General features: G+C 39.3%; 1 protein-coding gene across 6 annotated transcripts in view; it reads right to left on the bottom strand.

Moving 5' to 3' along the window:
* Positions 1 to 15,937, bottom strand: part of MRTFB (myocardin related transcription factor B) — a 66,810-nt gene extending 50,873 nt beyond the window's left edge. For 3 of the 6 annotated variants that reach the window (XM_056503622.1, XM_056503621.1, XM_056503624.1), the window contains exons 1-2: positions 15,858 to 15,918; positions 12,775 to 12,819 (exon numbers count right to left, since the gene is read on the bottom strand). The gene's annotated coding sequence lies outside the window, so the exon portion shown is untranslated. Of the gene's footprint in view, positions 1 to 11,828; positions 11,922 to 12,774; positions 12,820 to 15,857 lie in introns of all 6 variants that reach the window. The other 3 variants (XM_056503618.1, XM_056503623.1, XM_056503619.1) reach the window with 2 other exon arrangements.
* Between the last annotated feature and the right edge of the window lie 1,159 nt (positions 15,938 to 17,096).

Below are 17,096 nucleotides of genomic sequence, written 5' to 3'. Positions count from 1 at the left end.
CACTACAAAAGGGTAAAATCATGTTCTGAAAGTGTGAATTGAAAAATAAGAAATTTAAGCAACTACTGCTTGATATACAAATAAATAGAACAATTATCATGGTTAAGTGCATATTTTTCATTATTTTCCCTAGTTACCAACTGGTGCTTTCACATTAAATGAAGACACATTAACTTACTGTTATGCAAGATTTTTTTTCTTTGTTCTTAGCTTTTAGAAGCATAATTTACTCAGCTCTCACTCGATTTCCTGACATTACACTCTCCTCAAACTCCCACTCACTCATACAAATTAAGTACATTATTAACCAAGCAGGTCTCTTCAGAGCAGAATTTAAGTGAAAATGTTGCTGCTTATCTGTTCATGTTCACAGCATTTTATCCAGAATTTACTAGTTATGAGTTGCCTTGGAGTCACTTTTCAAAGAGATTAAGCCACGTGAGCTGTATTCATGCTTTCAAACCAGACAAAATTAATAGAAACACCTTCTTGTACTAAAGGTTTAGCATTTGTTATGATGCAGGTTAGCTTTGACTAATTTTTCCCCATGATAAGTAAACATCATGCTTTGAATGAAAACAGCTTGACTTTCACCACTTCTACAATGCACTGCGGAATTGGTAACATGTCCATCTCTTAATTTTTGTTTCAGGAATGTACAGAAATGTGGGTTTCTTATCCAGATCCAACTGAGAACACAGCATGCAATTAAATGATGTTGATTGCAGTACAGCAGCACAACTCAAAACAAGTTTGACTTCCCACATAAAACGTGCCTGATCTGTGGTTTGAACGTTAATAAATAGATCAGGCTTAAAGGGATCTTCTGGAGATCATCTAGTCCATCCCCCTGTCCCGTGGGATTACCAGCTCTCAGGAATTTGCCTTGTCAGCTTCTGAAAATCTCCGAAGCAGGTGATTTCACCACCTCTGGGTAACCTCACTATGAATGCTTTGCCCACCCTTTTTACACAGAATTTCTTTTCCTGCTGATCTTGACTCTCAGGTCCCCATTTTCATTGTGGTTTCATTCAATACATTTAATGAATGTCACCATCAGGAAACCTCTAAATCCAAAGTTCTCTAGTCCAGAACTCTAACCTTAATTTTAAACTTTCCAGTTCACAGTAAAATCCCAGATATTGCACTTCGCTTTTCCTAAATCTTTTAGATAGGCTGCTAAAAATCCAGGTATATTCTCAAATGATCCTTTAACACTAGAACAACCCTATTGTTAGGTTGCTACATAATCTTTGAACAAAAGACACTCTAGAATTCCCAGAAAGTCTAAATTCCTCAAATTCTTTACTCATATCTTGTATCACATTTTATTCTCATTTCTTTTCATTATTACTTATGAACTGCTGCTGTATCAGACTACAGTAATACTTCTGAGCTAAGAACAACAAATTCTCTTAACCTTCCCCAAAAAGGAAAATATATATCCCCACCCATTTACAGGGGCTTTTTTGTAGGGAGAAAAAAAGTCAGTGACCTACATAATGAACATCTGGTTTAGATACACTAACATCCTTACAGCTCCTTATTGAATCAACGAACAGAACTTCTTAAAAATACTATAAAGATGACAAATTGAAGATTTGCAATAATAAAATATAAACAATTAATTTGATTTTTTTTATCTCCTGTTCTATTATAATCTAACAAAGAATTCATTCAGCTGTTCAACTTTCTGAAGACAACTCCTGAACTTGGCATCCATTAAGTTACTACTTTGTCTTTAGTATAAGGTTTTCCTTATCGATTGACAAACTAATTTAGAAACTTAAAAATAACTTCTAAAAATATCTTTCCAAACAAACAAACAAAGGAAATAAATTAGAAAAAAGTCATCTGTAAACATCTTTTTACACTGCTGCATGTATGATAACAATTACCATTTTCTAGCACTCTCATTTTAACTACTCCAGATGAATACAATTGCTTTAGCATCAGATGCAGACTACAGCCAGCAGCATTTACTGCACATAAAGCTCAACTAAAGATATGCAGAATGTCTACTTCATTCTGATGTTTCTAATATAACAAATTGTTTGTACATCAACAATTCAAACATGCAAATGCGTAGTAGAAGACATTTGTTCACTTTGTTTAAAATCAAACCCTGTACAATAAACACTTTATCCAACAACCATGTGCAAAACTGAGAAGCCTCTCATTTAGAATGTAAAGCCCATGATACTCTCCTATTTTATATTAAAGACAACAATTTGCCTCCTTTCTCATTTGTTCGAAGTCTCCTCAATCCTGAAGAATTAATTTCAGATTTGCCATCTGCATTTACAGATGGTAACCTTTATCTGTGTAACCCCTGAAGCAGACCTATACACAATTTTTTTTAAAACACAGTTTTAAAAAATCCATTCTATTAAAGTTTCAATATTCTACTTAGCACAATCCAAGAAAGCACCTTTTATACCACGCTGATCTGACAAAAAGCAGTTTTCACTCCAGGAGTTTCTGCTCCCTTCCATGAAACTAAGACACCTGAAGTTAAAGCTGTGTGAGCCATCACTCTGCTAGGTATGAAAACAATTTCTGCTTACGAACTGTTGGAAAGCATAACACCAATTTATTTCCAGAAACTAAAAATAAAATTTAGTCCTAAATTATTCCAGTTGGCTGGTTTTTGTTGGTTTTTTTGTTGTTGTTTGAACAGAGAATTCAGCAAAATGTTTAAGAGTAGTAAAGTGAAAACTAGAAAAAAATAATTTTCCTACTTAATCTTTAGAATACATTATCAAAATAGAATCTGCACCAGCACTGCTACGAGGCTTCAGTTCACATTTCCCTGACAAGTACATAGGAACAGTGTTCCAGCACAGGCAAACCAGAATCCTGTACAATGTATGAGCCTTATGTAAGTGTTCTCACAGATTGTAGGTGGTTGCTATCTTCTTAACTGCTGAAGACAAACGTTCCCTTTATTTTTAAACATTTTATCTTCAAAAGACAAAATGTATTTCCTTGAAAAAATATTATAATCTTATACTTCCCTGCTACTTGAGACACCAGAACTGGTATTTTATTTGGCACAAGCTCTGAAATCTGGATGACACTTCGGTAGTAAATCAGCTTTTATTTTAGCGATCTGCTGGAAAATAACAGTTCAAGAATCACAATGCATTCATGCTTTGGCCAAGTTAACTGGCTGACATGAACACTGCTCACTCGCTCACACCTGCAACGAACCTGGGTCACTGTACCCAGTACAGTACTGAATTGAATTAACAGTCATCAGATATTAGCACTATCTCCAGGATTTACAGAATCATAGTGTGAACATGAGCACTCAATTTGTCCTTTTATAAAACTCAGTAAAATTTAAAACTGGCAGTTTGTAATACACCAGAATCTTTAGTGGGGAGAATACTCAAAATGTAAAATGTTGACTTTGTTTTGGTTTTCTTACCTTTTTCTTCAAGGTGTCAGTAAACACTAAAAATGATCCTAAACAGTGTGAGATCCAGCAGGTTAACTAACAGTTGCCAAGGCAGGCTGTTGCATTAAGCTTTTTAGTCTCCCTCTCAGTGCCTGGCAAGACTTGGAGATCTGGGCAGTGGGAACAGTGATTTCTGACACTGAGGCCAATAAGCCCTTTGGGGGCTGTTACAGTTTTTAATATTCCTTCTATTTGAGCAGTAGGCATCAATGATTTGTACCTGAGAGAATGTGAGAAGTCACAATGTGAGACTGACTTGGCAATTTCCCTTCCCCTTTCATGAAGAAGAGCAAGAACTGCTTTCAGAATGCAGCAGATCCTACTGGTGCCTAGACAGGCCTACAGCAAACTTCCCTCCTAGGCTACACATTTATCCAGTCCAGTGGTCAGACCCTTGGAATGCTCAGTCTGTCCTTTCTTCCAAGGATCAACACACGTCAGGCTTGAACATAAGCAAAGTAGTTGGGAACATTCAGCTCACTGAACAGTCCGGGAACTGGAAGCTACAGGAGTCACTTCCCGGAGACAAGAGCTGGAACACCCACTCTGAGGAGAGGAAGAGACACAGGGTTTAAAGGATGGCTCCTCTCAGCATGCGGCCTATCAGCAAGGAGCAAAGAGAAAATACAGAAACAAATCATGGGCTTGGCTGCAGTCTCCATCTCCATCAGCTCCTGGAGCAACACCAAAGAGAGGATGTGCTGCAAAGGGGGTGATGTTCCTCAGCCCAGCCACAGCAGATGCTGGAGCTCAGAAACGCAGCAGGGGCTGTGAGGGCACAAGCCCAATGGGACAGGTACAGCCTCACCTCTGCCATGCTGACACCTTTCATACAGACACCATCCTACTGCAGCAGGTGAACTCTGACATGAAAACTGGCATTTAATTACCATATTGAAACTGCAATCTTACAGTTAAAACACAGTGTGGATAAACTTAATTAATTAAGTTTTATGGTCAAATACAGGGCAACATGGACTTAAATCATACAGCTATTTTTATGAAGGCAATTATACAAAAGCAGAAAAGGATGAGAAATATCAGCAGCTGACTAACCATGAGTAATCACCTTAGATTATGCATTATTTAAAACTCACTATTACTATTCACGTTTTATAAAAACAGTGTGCAGAAGTATCTGAATAAAACTGAGGTCCTGTCACACTTCTCACTGTTCCAGTACTTGGAATAATGTGTTTGTTCCAGGAGCAGAGTCCTCCTGGACTGGACTGGTCGATACTGCAGAAAAATGTCCACTTTTATAAATAACTGAGATTAAATTTTTGTAACTGTCTGCTCTAGCTAAATTAATACCACTGAATAGACACCAAAAGACCTCCAGAAACTCATTTAACACTTCTACATATTTTGATAAAAATGCTACATTGAGGTTTTCTTTACTAATTCTTCACAGGAAATCTTTAAATCTTAAGTCTTTTTCTGATCAAAAAATTAAAAATGAATAAGCTACATGGAAAATGCACATTGTCAATGAGGTAATGTATAGAGAATTACTTGTATCTGGACAGAGGCTGGGGATGAGTCAGGAGAATCCTTGATGATACATTCCCTCCACTGCTACCTCCAGGCAGGAAAAAAAAAAAAAAATCATAGTAATTGGTAACAGGAGCTGTGCCCTGCTAAGTGCAAATTAATTACCCAGCAGTGTGGGGCTGGGTAATAAAGGCAGCCTCCCACAGCTCCATTAAAGTGTGGGGAAACTAAAGCCTACCCTGTCACTGTGTAGGGTCATAGAGATGATTTATCTATTCCTTTCTCACATTACTGCCTTCTCAAACTAACCTGTTCAAACAAGAGTTAGTGAAATCTGGGTTACACATAAACCTTCATTGGAAAGAATCTACCTCATAGCAATGTTGTGAAGCTTAGTGTTTAACTACCTTTAGGTCTCATACAAATATTTTAAGTAGTTGTAAATATTACAACTATCTTCTGTATTCACACTTCAAGTGCTTTAAAAATATAATAATAGAATTTATTCAAAATGCTAAACTTCTTACAAATACTTTAAGTAAAGCAAGCAAAGGCTTGATATGCACAATATTCATCACTGAAATAAAACCCATACCTTTGGATGATGTTTAAATTGTTTGCTGATTATATAAACTGTTCAAATACGTCATCTTCTTTTAAGAAACAATTGTGAAACTCTGCAGTGTGCACCAAAATCATTAAATCAGTCTGAGTGAGGGACCAAACAAAAAGTCTAAAATTAGCTGCCTCTTAAAGGTAACACACAGTCAACAACCTCCATCTTTAGGGAGAAGTCTGAACTGCTCTGCTATTCCACCCTGTGAGAGAGATGCTCACCTCTAGAGAGCTGTTGAAGAGCATGCATGGAAACAAAAATCTATTAACCCATCCTGATAACCCAGGACAGCTCTCAATCTACCTTTCAATTACCTTCTAATGATGCAATGCTTTATAAGCAGAAGCTAGGCTGTGTTAACTTGCAGTGATTGCACAAAGTTGATAAAGATTTGTGCTGAAAACTCTGAATCATGAGAGGATGATCATTTACCTCACCTACAAGTAAATCCATCTTCCCTACCAGCTGCTGCCTGAGCACTCAGCAGCAACCATAATTCTGACCACAATACCTGAAGTGTAGAAAACGTTGTTCCATGACTTGTAAATTAAGGACTTCAGGCACAGTCCTCAACAATTTTTTACTTTTAATTATCATATAAGCAGACATAATTTGATTTATCTTATCTTTTCTGTGAATATTCTTAATAAACAATGCTCCTCTTAAGGCATTGTTAAGTGGTTCAGCTGGTTCCACTCGATTAAATAAATACAAAGCTGTCATAGCACATATCCTCACTAGTTCTATTAAAATAAAGAACTTCATAAAAATACTTAAAACTAGATAGGCAAAGCAGGAAGTAGTATCTTCTTTAAATGTTACTGTATATGTAAATATGTTGTGTGCAAATGGTCAGAAATATCTAAACATGATATTCCTATTTTTTAGTCTGTGAAGATGACGTTGATTGTCAGTATTCTACATTTGCTTTAATAATTAAATTTTAAAAGCTGACATTAACATTGGCAACAAATACTTCTAGGCTGAGTTTACAAAGCAACACAAGGTCAATTTTACACATAAATTTAGCAAGGCAAAGAAACCAACCAACCAAGAAAAAAAAGCTATCCGCACTAGTGTGGTGTGCAAACAAATGATGCTTCTAGTTTCTCACCCTCATAAATATCTACATATTTAAATTTACTTTTTTTTTTTTTAACAATGAAACAGTGACATGTGACTTTAAAAGTAACGTACTTGAATTCTAATTAACAAAAATTCCAAAGTTCTTAATTTCAATTTTAATATGAAGTGCTTTGCAGTAGTGTTTGAATAATTGTAAGATCAACTCATTAAGCTGCCCAAAAGCAAGTTCACTTCTTCTGGTCTATGATGGAACTTTGTGGAAGGAATTTGTAAGATCCTGTGTGCCCCATGATTTTCTGTGGCCAGCAAACATAAGGTGTAGCCAGAAGAATCTATTTTTGTAATTGAAGTTTGCCAACATAGGAAAAAATCAAAACTCAAGTGTTCATTTTGGTACTATAAATGCACTTGATAGCTCAGACAATAATTAGTAACTTTTACCAATTAATTGGATCATAATCTTTTCTAATTCCTCTATGTGTTCAGAGACCTTTGATAGCCAAAATAGTGGTCCAACATAAAAATGAATGTTGGTAAAGCTATGAAGGCATTTCAGGAAAGGTTAGATGACTCCACGATTTCATTTGTTTGCTTGGATACTGTGAGATGTTCCCCTTTATGACTAAGCTGCAGGTGCTATTCTGTTTATTTTACTGCCTGTAAACCAAGCCCTTGAATTGAACAAAGCAAGGAAAGCACAAGGATTCAAACTAAAGAGGAAGGAACTGCAGGACTGCTTCCTGTTGAACGTGCTGCTTCTACCTCCTATCAGAAGTGGGACTGAACATTGCACAATTATTTCTAGTAGATGAGATTTCTTGAAAAATCTATACTCTTGAAAAATCTATACTTGAAAAATCTTTGCTTCTTTTTATATCTACACACTTTACAGAGATTAGCAGTTTTTGTATTAAAGTATTTAGTGTTCTCTTAAAAAATACAATCAACTTCTATTGGACAGAATTTAACATACTATTTACATTCAGCAAGAAACTAAGTGCTAATTAGACATTAATTCAAAATAATGTAAGCATAATTAGAGATTATGAGCAACTTCAGTTTAGGCAATCTTGCAAAAATCAGAATGATTATGTCTGAGCTGAAATTTAGTGATGTGCAGAAGGTGCTCAGTTAAGCAGTCCCTACTCACAACATTAGGACTGTTAAGAAAATCTCTCTCACAAACTTTTTGCTGCATATTGACTTGGACCAACACAGCTACTTTGAAGTATTAACAATGCAAACAGTAAATTGAATTAGCTCCCATGGAGACCAGTCAACTTGTTGCTCCCAACTTCTGAAAATGAAACTTCTAATATTTAATCTGCTAATGGACAAAAGGAAAACTTAGAAGGTGACAGGTCAATGTTTAATTTTAAAAAAAATAAAAATCAACTTGCAGTATATCTTAAGGAGCTGCTATCTACTGTACATTCTTTAACTGATTTACACCAAGTGCTTAGAGTTCATTTACAATACTCTTTTTTTTTTGTTTCTTACCTCTAATTCCACAGTGTGTTACATGGCCTCATTTTTTATACAGCAGTGACAAAAGGTCACAATCTGAATGCAATTATATCACTTGTACTAGATTTACACCTTACAGCATCTTCCCAAGAATTAAAGTGGTTCTTTTTTTTAAACAGAAACAAGGATGCAGATTGAAAGAATGCTGAACTCCATGCAGTTCAGCAGACTTCCAGGAAGAAAAATCCCACAACAAAACCCCAGCCCTGACACTCCTAAACACTGGAAATTAAGCATGAAGATATACAACACACACAGTATTATGACTAACAGCATAATAAATAAATTGTTAAAGATAAAATGACACTCTTCCCTAATCAAAACCCAAATTTTTACTTTTCAAATCAAACACATTTCTTCCAACAATGGACAGGGTTAAGATCACAGGAAGGAATATCACTTATTGCTTCTTTATAAATACAGATCCAAGATAATAAGTGATGTAGCTTAATCTCCAGATCAACACCCATATTCTAAAATAATCGGAAGAAGTATGTTATCAGTATGGTTCCGAAAACTCTGATGTTCTAAACACTTTAATGCTATAATCCACAGTTCATGCCCTCAGTGCTTTAAGAATCAATTTCTCACGATCTCCAAAGCTAAAATGAACTTGAATTCCATTTTCCCTACTGAAATTAGCTAAAGACTAATAGGGCAGAAACTCTGGGTCAGGAGAGTTTATGTTGCCTAAGGCCAGTTTCAAAGAAGTCTTATCTGTTAAACTATTGTGTTCCAATATTTCATTCCATACAAAGCTGCTTGTTTAAAAATAAATAAGAAATAGATGGCAACATAAAATTGTTTACAGTAGGCTACAAATTTCTGCACTTAGAAGCTGTCACACATCTACTTTCTATAGTTCTTGTCGTTTGAGCAGCACTCAAAATATTTAAAAAAAGATACTACAAAGCATTATTTGAAACTCTGTTGGAAAATACTGATTATCTGATGAAAACAAGATATTTATTAATATAATCTGGTCAGATGTAAATACTGTATAGCCAAGGAGTTTTTTCTCTTGGTTTATTTTCATTGGTTTTTTTCTAGGTTCAGATTAAAGTAATTTTTCCCCAGATCACTTCAATATCCACTTTCCTAATTTCTATTTCTGAATTCTCTACTTTTTCTATCCTCCATGTATCACTAAATCACCTCAACTCAGCTTTACCCATCAAAAATATCTGTATACCATCCTTCCTCAATAACCTTCTCTTGAGCATGTTCCTCAGCCAGCCAGCACAAGTCTTGGCCTAAGCTTTCCAAAGTCTAGTGCTGATGTCAAGAGCCCACAGGCAGACACTATGGAATTCTCTTCTGCACCACCTCCAGGCCTCAAGTGCCCCCAGTATTTGAGGAACAGTAGGTGTAGAACTGTGTCCAGGGGTCTCCTGTGAGTGTGGTTTACTCTGCAGCAAAGGGAAGCAGTCTCAGTGTTTTATTTACCCATCCCCCACGTTCAATGGCTGCGATGGCTCCACATTCCCTGTGCTCCTGCCTGCAGCGTTCCCAGGACAGCAAAGATGAACTAGAGGCCAGAGCAGGTTCTCACCATCTGCATTTCACCCTTTCCAAGAGACTCTTTTCTCTTTTACCAACTCTGCATAACAAGTTTCTAAAATTAGGCTTCTGATGTAGGACCTGGTATAAGAGTCATCAAATGGTTTAACTGGCAGAATAGAGGAAGGGTGGAACATCTGGCAGCGGAGAGAGGATCTGATTCCAGAAGAAATCACATATTACACTCTGTTATTCATAGAAGTAAAGAAAGTTGGTTAACATTGTCTACAGATATAGAGAGAATTATTTTGGGCTTGATTTACATTGGAAGACTTATAATTGCCATAACCATAAAGATGGTTTATATTTTGCAAAAACCAAGAGTATTTGCTCAGTACTTTGTATTAGAGTACTGCTGTATTATTGGATATTAACATAAAGAAGTATTACTATAATTAACTCATTCAGAGTTTTCACACTTCCAGTCACTCATGTACAAGGGAATGTGCCCAGATGGCCAATGAACAATGTACAAAAAGATTGGTAACAATGTACAAAAAGACTGGAGCATTTTAAAACACAACATGAGATTAAGGATGACATTAGGTGTTCTCTCAGATAACACCTAAGTACAAACCCCTAATTCCCAATTTACACTGAACTCCTGCCAATGTAGGAGAATAGCACCTGCACACAGAACTGCACCTGTAGCACTGTAAGGAGGAGCCAGCCACCACAGACACACTCACACACACACTGCCCTGTGTCACATTACTTCCCCATTACTTCCCACTAACATGTGGTTATAAGTCATGAAAAGCTTTAAGCATGTGTTCAACTTTGTGCAACCCGTTTAGTGTCAGAAACACATGTTTAAAGCTTTGCTGGATTGCAACTTTACCAAGCTACACATTTTCAATTTTAAACATATGGGGAAGCATTGCAGCAATGTAGCTAAACAGATTTTCAGTAGCTGGAATCCTGTCTCTTCTACCTTTTCTGCGTAGGAAATACTGAGAAATTTGCATATACATGAGATGTAAGAACTATTTTTGGGTATTAACTGGACTTTACTGAATACAGTAACAATTTGAACTCATTTTAATGAGTTTCTCTGCTGAATTTTTATGAGCTACCTCTTTTACATTTAAAGAATGACTAAGAAACAATTTTAATGTCTCTAGAATTTGTAAACAAGTTTTCAGCATCTGTTCCCTAACCTTCCAGCAGGTTTCTAGCATTAGACACAAAATGTACAAATAAGAACACAACTGCATGTCCTTCTCAGGTATGTAACTAGGACTACCTATTTCATAAATTCACTTAGAAGGGTAGAAAACCAGTAGGTTTCCTTTTTGTCTTTATTTTTTGTTTTGTTAATTTGTGTTTCACTAGTTGGTGCGAAGATCAAAATTGAGTGTAACTAGGACTTCTCTCTCACTTTGTTGCTTTTGGCACCATGCCTAGGTAAAAGCCACTTTTCAAACATTTAATTAATGGCTTAAGCCAAGTACCAAATATGAAATCTTAAAATACTCTCTCCTGAGTCAACAATCATAGAGATCCAGTTTATTGCACAAGTGCAAAACTGTTACATCAACATCTGGATTTAATAACAGTAATCTGAACACTTGAATAAATTCTATTATGTGCATCTCAGGACATGGAAGATTTTTCTGGTAGACATCAATCTTTGCCACAGAAGGAAAGTTTCAAAAAAGTTGTATATGGGCAATTTTGGGTCTTGAACTTCAGGTGCTAAAAAGATTTAAAAACAATGCCAGGAATATTGGTTCCCTGTCCTCAGCATAGCTTGGAAAAATTTCATTTGAAGAAGCAAACATGAAACATTCATGGCTGTCAAGTGCAAACAGCCTTAATTTCAGTTCTCTTTTTCTGGACATGCAGCTAAAAAAGCAGCAGATTTATTCACAATAAGAATCAATGGTTGCAGATTTACTAAAGGAGGACACAAAGTGAACTGGTTTGCCAAGTCTAATCAAACCTGCTCTTCACACAACCCTAAACACACCTTGCCTTCAGGTTAGGGGAAGCTCCCCTTCCTTTAAGTGTTTCTAGTTGGGAATTCTTGCCTAATACAGTTCTGGGGTTTGTTTGAATACATCAATACTAGATACATACCCCCTTCTGTGTATATCCAGTTCTGAACATCTTGTTCTTCCAGTCTCTGGAGCAGCTCTTAGCCATGACAGTCCTGTGCAGTGTCTGCTTTTTCTGTAGAGGTGGAACCAATGCTCTGGTTCATCTAGGAGACCTCAGTGAAAACTATCAAGAGGCTTTAACTTTGATGCTCTGTCGTGGTCATCCTGAAAATCAGGCAACCTGTCCCACCCTCTTTTTCCCACACAGAAGATAAGGAGTGAAGGGCAGGATCTGAATTTTCACCATTTAGGGACCAGCTAAACACCAGAAGCGAGAATGTGTTAGTCAATACAACACAACTTCCTTGTTTTACTAAGCTGCTTTACTTCCCTTCCTAACACCTCCTGAAACAGCACTATCAGCAGCCATTAAACATCCTTGGTTACTCCCTTTGAGAGAGAATTTTCCTCATCTATAACTGGATTGATTTAACCAAACCACATGGAGTCTAGAGTCCCTCTGGAGGTACTGTGCTGGTACAAGCCTGAGTCACTGCAGAAAAACTGTTAAAAATAAACAAAATGCTCTACAGACCAAAGTTTTAATATCAAAACTATTCACATTTGGAAAACATCTAACATCTGAAAAGGTTTGCAAGCATGGCAGTCCTTTAAAAAGAGAAAATATTGTTTAATCAGCACATGAGTACTTAAGTCAATCTCAAGAGGTGATTAAAACCTACTCATATCAAAAGTCAAAGCATAAAATCACAGTAACTTGCTCTTAAGTTTATGTAATAGAAGTACTACATATAACCAAAGTTCTGTTTGTATAGGAACAGATCTCCTGGAAAATCTTCCATTTTAACAGGATTATAAAACCAGCACAACTTAAAGGGATACACTGCTTACTAAAAAAATAGCACAGCAGGTTTATAAAAAGAACTTATTTTAAAAGTTTCAATTTTTAAAGATACAGCACTTACCTTGTATCTCTAGCACCCTCCTAAAGTGTCTGTTTCAGCACATTCCTGATTGGTTGGAAAGTAAAAAGAAAAAACAAAAATCACAAAGATGTCTCAAGGATTCTTTATTTTAAAAATTACATATTTTGTTCTACCTGAGAAATTAAAACCTTAAGAATACTAGTTCAGATTTCTCAGTTTCTGCGGTTTTCAGATGTTAAAGTGTGCCATTAGGTTAAAATCCTGAGAGTAAAGTGATTTCAGTATACTCTATGTACATCTTTCAGCACTTTTCATATTCCTACTCAAATTCTAAGACGATATTTGTCTTTCCCATTACCTCTGGCAAGAACAGCAGTACCAGAGATGCATCATCTGCTTCTTTTAACTCAATTGCAATACATAAACCCAGCCCTAGTTCCTTCAAGTCTTCAAACTTGAAAGTGCCAATTATACAATGGAACTATATTTTTCAATAGATTCCAATACAACTGAATGCCTACCAAAAAAATAAATAAAAACCCTTCACATCCACATTTTGTCCTTTTGCTATGTCACCAACTCAAATGGACTTGGTCCAACATCAACATTTCATTTATTAGAATATTTCAGAATATATGTGTACATATATACATATACACATATGATTAAGTTAATAGAAACCTACTGCACACTATTTAGAAAAGTTTAAAATATCAGTCATTTTAAAATCTGGCATTTATCAAATGTTGTTTCATACAGTAACACTAATGGGGCTTTCTAGTTTTGGCTTTGAACCCACAGGTATCAGACTTAAACATCCCTGATATTGTTCAGCCACAAAATTTTACTTTTGATCCCAGAGAATAATCCTGGTTTTAATTCTTTTATAGGCTGAAGCTGATGTTATGGTTTCTGTACATATCACTAACAGAGGTTAAAAGCTGAATATGTAAAAAACCAAAACACACAAGAGGAAGAGGTTACAAGACGGAAATGCCAAAAAGGCCCACAAAAATAAATGGCCTATGATAAAATATATTCCCTCTTCCTTCCAATAATCATTTCATCAGTATTCTAAATGCTGTTTAAAAAACCCCAAACCTCAACTAAGTATATTCGCTATCCATTATTACATTAATCCATTGTGTCATCAATTACCTAATTCCATTGCTAGGCTAACAAGTAAAAGTTCCAATTTTTAAAGCATTTTATGCATATAAACCACTAAATTTGACTGAATATCTAAGTACTAACCCTTACTATTGCAGCTGTTTTATAATACCTCATTCAACAAAAATGACAAATAGAAAAGGTAAATATTAAGTGATTTCCATTTTATTCTATGACTGTTTCTAAAAACTCATTTGCATCATTAAGTTCAGTTTTCTACACTTCTCCAAATACTGCCTAATCCTGAAAGATGTTCAGCACTCCCATAAGGATCTTCAGCTTCCAGATGTTTTTATTTGCTTAATAATTCGTCTCATTACCAGAGAGCAATCTTGTCAAGTTTTAAATGCAACTTATACCACAAAGTCACATCTGCCCTAAGCAATTACACAGGAAAGAAAACTTTAGGAAGGAACAAGATAAAATGTCATACATTAAGAGAATAATTTTATTAAATGCCAGCTGTGCCTTTGTTGAGAGCTTTAAAACCTCAATTAATTCAAAACCTGGGCTTTTTTTTTTTTATCATAAAGGAAAAGATGGAGCATGAGGAAGAAGTGTGAACACTTTCCTATAAACAAGAACTTCAGAACATGCTGTTCTCACAGGACAGTGTAAGCTTGGCTTTTTTTCTTAAAAGGTGAGTGATGCTTAAGTTTTAAGTATTTTAGACATATTGACACACCAGATTTCATGGAGGTGTTTTCAAAACATTCATAAAAGGACAATTTTCCTGATATTTACCTCATAACTAAACAAGTTATTCACTTTAAATCCTATAGTTATTTCAGCTAATTGCATGCGGCAGGCCTACCTCTCTACTGCTCTGAGATTGACTAACAGCAGTTTTCTGCACACTTGCAACCTATACAAAACCTACATAAATGGAACAAAGTCAAATGTATTTGCTGGCAGAACAGCACAGCACGGCAGCACAGCTCTCCACCTGGCTCCCCGCGTCCCAAAGACTGTCACTGCCGCAAGTGTCAGCCGAGCGACCTGCACCCGCAATGTGATCTGTGCATACAGGTGCTGTGGATAGACTTGTAAACAAAGCTGATTCTGGAATCATGGAATCATCAGGCTTTGAAGAGACCTTTGATATCGTTCAGTCCAACCATCAATCAAGCACTGCCACTAAAACCTCTAAACCAGTTCCAAATCCAGTCTTTTAAACGCCTTGCAGATGGTGACTCCTCCTTCTTAGGCAACCTATTCCAATGCCTGACCACGCTAAAATGGATTAACCATCTAAATCCACGCGTGTCGCAGAAAATGAGCCGAACTCGTTAACAGCCCCCGGTCTAAGGGTCACAGCTCTTCTCACAGCCCAGCGACCTCCGCTGCAGCTGCACGATCGGGGTCAGGGAGGGCCGAGGTCTCCCCTGCGCGGCTGCCGGGCGAGGCGCTCCCATCTCAACGCCCGCGAGGTTCGGCTCGGGCCCGCAGCGCCGCCCTGCAGCCCACGGCCCCGCACCTCCCCCGGGAGCGAATGTTCCTCACTAGCAAATAATAACACAGGACACATCCACCAGCGGTCGCACGGCAGCGCTCGGGCCGGTGCGAGCCGCGTTGTAGGGCGCGGTGCGGGCACCCGGCACCTCCACCTGCCCGGGGCCCGGAGCGGCCCGGCAGGGCTGCAGGGCCGCCCCTCCCGTGTGCCCGGCTGCGGCCTCGCGGGAGCCCTGCCCGCCCCCGGCAGAGAGGGGGCGGCCGCCGCTCTCGGCACTCCCGCCCGCCTCAAGCTCCTTCAGAAGGTTCTGCGGGCGGGGCGGCTCGCAGCCCACCCCGGGGCCGGGCGGCGATGGCTGCCGGCAGTGCCGCTCCCGCTCAGCGACCCGGCCCGGCCCGTTCCAGCGCGCGGCAGCGCAGTCTCCCCGTGAGGCGCGGACCCGTGAGGCGGCGCCCGGCCGCGCTCGCCCCGCGCCCCCCGCCCGCACTGCCCCGCTCACCCCGGCCCGCCGCGGCCATGTTCCTCTCGCGAGCTCTGCGCCGGGACCGCCCTCCCCGGGCGCGCGCCCCGGCAGTTGGCCCGCGGGCGGGGGTGCCGCGCGCGCTGGCGCCGCGCACGTGCGGGAGGCGGGGCGGCACATCCGGGCACTCTCGCCTTCAGAGAGCGAGGCGGAGGGGAGCCGGTCCCGCCGGCCTCCGGTACGGGGTCGCTGAACCGCTGAGGTTGGAAAAGAGCTCTGAGATAATCGAGTCCAACCTAGGACTGAACACCACTGTGTCAACCAGACCATAGGACTAAGGGCCACGTCCAGCCTGTCGTTAAACACATCCAGGGACGGTAACCACCACCTCCTTGGGCAGCCCATTCCAATGTCTAATCGCCCTTTCTGGAATGAAATTCCTCCTGCGTCCAACCTAAGCCTCCACTGGCGCGGTTTAAGACTGTGTACTCACTTCCTGTTGCTGGCTGCGTGGGAGAAGAGTTCGACCCCTACTCCTGCAATCTCCTTTCAGGTACTTGTAGGGCAATAAGATCACCCCTGAGCCTACTTTTCTCCAGGCTGAGCCCCCTCATCTGCTACTCATAGAAGTTGTGCTTCAGACCCTCCCCAAGCTTCGTTGCCTTTCTCTGGACACACTCCAGCACCTCAATGTCCTTCCTAAATTGAGAGCTCCAGAACTGGACCCAGTACTGGAGGTGTACTGTGCCCTCACCCGTGCCAAGCACAGGACAATCATTTCCCAGTCCTGCTGGCCACACTATTGCTGGTGCAGGTATTTTTGAAAGTTCTCTGGGATCGCTCCCCAGGCCCCGGCAAATGGCCCCGTCCCTCACGGACGCTCCCTGGGGGCCCCGGGCAGTGGCCGGAGGGCCGGACCGCGCCGTGCCCGGGCTTTGTCCCGGGGCGGGCGGAGCCTGAGGCGGGTGGGCAGCGCTCGGTCCCTCAGCGCTCTCCTCGGGCTGCTGCAGTCACGAGAATTTGAAATTCGAAGCCAATGGATTGGGTATGGCTTCAGATGTTGGCTGTGCAAACATTCACAGACAAGATGGGACTCATACCTCGTGTATTTCACCTTCAGGCTTAGAGTATGAGGTGACTGAACTTGATTCAACATCAAACTAATCACGAGGGGAAAAAATTCTTCAAAGAAGTTTTGGAAACCTGATGATTTACACTTGAGAATGTGTAATAGAGAATGCAGGCATTTGTTCTGTGATCAGAATATGATCATGCACG

Source organism: Oenanthe melanoleuca, chromosome 14, assembly GCF_029582105.1.
Source record: "Oenanthe melanoleuca isolate GR-GAL-2019-014 chromosome 14, OMel1.0, whole genome shotgun sequence".
NCBI classification, from domain to species: domain Eukaryota; kingdom Metazoa; phylum Chordata; class Aves; order Passeriformes; family Muscicapidae; genus Oenanthe; species Oenanthe melanoleuca.
Note: the sequence above shows the minus strand (reverse complement) of the source record. Positions and strands in the feature narration are given on the sequence as shown.